This window comes from Parus major, chromosome 1 (assembly GCF_001522545.3).
Source record: "Parus major isolate Abel chromosome 1, Parus_major1.1, whole genome shotgun sequence".
NCBI classification, from domain to species: domain Eukaryota; kingdom Metazoa; phylum Chordata; class Aves; order Passeriformes; family Paridae; genus Parus; species Parus major.
Genome location: NC_031768.1, coordinates 54289497 through 54293271, shown reverse-complemented (window position 1 = coordinate 54293271; position 3775 = coordinate 54289497).

Here is a 3775-nt window from a genome sequence, read left to right as displayed (position 1 = left end):
AATTTATGTCTGTTTCTCCTACTTTCAGTGGAATTTCATGTTGAGAATATAATTTAATTCTTCCTTTGCAACCTTAGAAAAAGCAAAAATGCTGATCTACTAAAAAAGTCTGAGCTTCACAGCTTTTTTCTATTTTACTGAAGGTAGCAACATTATCGCTATCCCACATTTGAAATGAAAAAAAAATCTAAAAAATGAAAATGTATTAGAAAATCTTTCCTGCAAGAATATAATTTTATTCCCAGTAGTTAAAATATAATTATCAAATAAAGCTTGGATTGTTGTTACATTTGGGAATGATATTTGCTGTATTTTTATTACCTCTGTAATTTTCAAAATGTTAATGTATGCATAGAGTTGCAGATGAAATTTATTAAGTTAATTATCTTTCCAGTTATTTTCCAGTAAAATTTACATTTTACTTTTTTTGCTTGGATCTTCCTGTGGTAGTTAATTATTCCACTGGTAGATGTGACCTTGTTCCTCAGCACAGAGGGGGCTATATATTTATTCATAGAAAAAGGCTTTTACATCCTAAATTAGATAATAAAAGTCTTGTTGGATTCTGACAGTATATACTACTACATTTCATCTTAGAGAAGTGGCATTATCTCAGTAATATCATGCAAATACCAAACAAATTAAACAGTGCTGTAAAGCAAGAGAAAAAATGTGGAAAAAAATCTGGATAATGTGAAAGAATTCCAGATCCTACACTGTTCAGCAGCTGTTTGATAAACTGTCCAGAAGATACTTGATGCAAATACCATTTTAAAAGCTGGCAGTGCATCACAATAGTAGTATTGCTATTTTCAAGATATAAATTGTTTTAACTCAAGATTCCACAAAAAGCTTGTGTTTGGTTAATGACTGCTTTTGTAATTTCTTTCTGCAACAATGATTAGTGAAGACATTCTGACTTGGGTTTTTTATTACATTTAAGTGATGAAACTGTGAAAGTATGTTTATATACTATGCACTGACAGCTAAACTCACTTTAGTTTAAAAATAAATTAGTAGTATTGCAAATGAAAATAAAGAATTCTCTGAATCATTATTGTTTAAATGTGTTACTGAACTATAATTAGTACATGCATGGGGCATAGTTTAAGATTACTTAAATTTTATGTCACAGGGTAATTGTTAAACAAAAGTAGGTTTATTTTGTGTCATTAAGAACCCAGGTAAAAGAAGCACAGAATGACTTAGATTGGAAAAGACTTTTAAGATCCTCAAGTCCAAACTTGAACACCAGTTTGTCAGCTAAACCATAGCACCTTGTCCAGTTGTTTGTTCAATGCTTCCAGGGACAGCGACTCCACCATCTCTCTGGGCAGCCTATTCCAATGCCTGACCTCCCTTTCAGTGACAATCATCTTAATGTCCAACCAGAACCTTCCCTGGTGCAGCCTGAGTCTGTGTTCTCATGACCTGTCACTGGCTGCACGGGGCAAGAGGCCAACACCACCTGGCTACAGCCTCCTTTTAGGCAGAGAGTGGTATGGTCTCCCCTCAGTCTCCTCTTCTCCAGGCTAAACAACTCCACCTTCTCTTCTGCCACTCCTCATTAGGCCTTACTCTCTACACCCTTCACCAGCTCCATTGACCTTCTCTGCAAACTCTTCATCATTTCAAAATGTTTTTTGAAGTGAGGGGCCTGAAACTGGACACCGGACTCCAGGTACAGCCTCACCAGTACAAGTAATGAGCAACAGCAGTATGAAAGCCCAACTATAAATAAATGCATAAATAAATAAAATAAATGGGCATCAGACACCTTTTACAAACCACATACCAACCGTTCTCTGATTTTAGTCCATCAGTCTCTCCTGTCAATTCAAAAGAGGAGTCTGACTTCCTATGAGCATCTACTTCTCCCAAACCTCTGACCTCTCTCAAATGTTGCCAGGAAACAGAACCATTCACCTCACTCTATTAAGTGATGCGTAAAGAGGTTGTCTACATATGGAAGCAATGGCTTATGTATGGACGCACTGTCAGTAATTTGCTAAAATCCTCCATATCTTCCAAAATAAACATCATTCATATTGTTTTCAATTTTATTCAACCTTTCTTTTATCCTGAAAAAAAAAAAAAAACAAACAAAAACTATGCTTGTTGGATAGATGAGGAAGCAATGGAAAAATATGACAGCTAGGAGAAATTAAAATACTCTATGACAGCTAGGAAAGATAGCAAAGGGTTTTAGAAGCAACCCAATAGCATTCTGCATATTTAAATAACTTTGTTCCCTGTTAGTTCACAAATTCTGCTGCTTAACTTCCATGTTTAGCACATTTCCAAGTATTATTCTGAAATAAACCCTCCAGTTTCCTTTGAGGCAAAATTCAAGTGAAATCCTAAATATTGTTTACCCCAAATACTTCTCCTTTTCAGAAATAAGGAGTCTGTATCAGATTTCTCTCTCTATGATGAACCTTCATGGTTCTCTATGAAATGGAGAAATAAGAATAGAAAGAATTGTATCTCAAATCTCTCTGTGTTGAGCGTCTGCTGTCATACATATCCCAAAAAACACATATTCTTAATGTCTGCTCCAAAATATGTCTCTAAGAGTTGAGTCCTTTTCTCATTTTTAGCAACTATGAAGTTTCATAACAATTAATTGTATATCATGAGTGAAGGTGACTTTGTATTTGATTCTTGGTTCAGCTTCACCATAAACTCACAGAAGTTCTCTAATCTATGTCTGAGTGCATTTTCAAGTAAAAACTAAACAAACCTGGTAGAAACTCTCTTAGAAGTGAGGTGGAGGTGCTGCAATTTATATTGATGACAGATACACCCCTGAAAAAGGATTGGGAAAAACACAGTTTTACTGTGGAAGAATAACACCTAGCTATCCATCAAGAGGACATCTGTACTAAACAGAAATGCTTCTATTAGTAATAAACTAGTTTGTTCTGTTTTCAGGTCCTATCATCTGAATTTTTTTTGGTCAGGATCAGTTGCTATAGTCCTTCACACAGAAAAACATAATTTGGTGAAATAAACACAAATGACAGTGCAAAAATTCATACTTTTTAATTCTGAAAGACTGCACTTGATTTCTCAAATATTTTTTTTTTTAATTTACATATCAAAAGGTGCTTTTGAAAGATAAGAAATATTCCAGGAAAAAGAAGTAACTTCTCTGAGATTGTGAAAATAACACTTCAGTTATTATGATGTTGACTGACAGTTAAAAACATGTTTAATCAGGAATAGAGAGAAATTGTCAACTCATTCCCATGAATGAACCCACTTTACATCCTTTTAAAATTATTATTAAAATATAATCTATTATTATATAAGATAGATTTGGTTTTTATGTCTTTTAAATTCTATTGGACATAAAATGAGAGGTTTTCACGTTATGTAACTTTCATCATGAGCTAGACCTATAGCTGATGTCACAATGTCTATTTTGGACATTCGTTCTACAGTAAAATAAATTGTACCTAGCAATTATCTGTTTCAATACAATATAAAGTTATGTATTCATCAATAAATGTACTTAATTTAGGGTAAAAAAAATCTTACCTGGAAAGTCTGAACCTTCTAAAAGAGTGTGTCTTAGATAGTCAGGATTCTACTTTGAATTAGGAATTTATTGTTGCAGACAGAACTGAGACCATGAGTTCTCCATTCCATAGGGAAAGGAAGAAAAAGAAAGGAAAAAAATGGGGAGGGGAAATCAAAGACGAACAGGGAGAGAAAGAAGAGAAAAGGAAGTGTGGAAGGAAGTGTGGGAGGGAGGGAGGTGTGGAAGGTG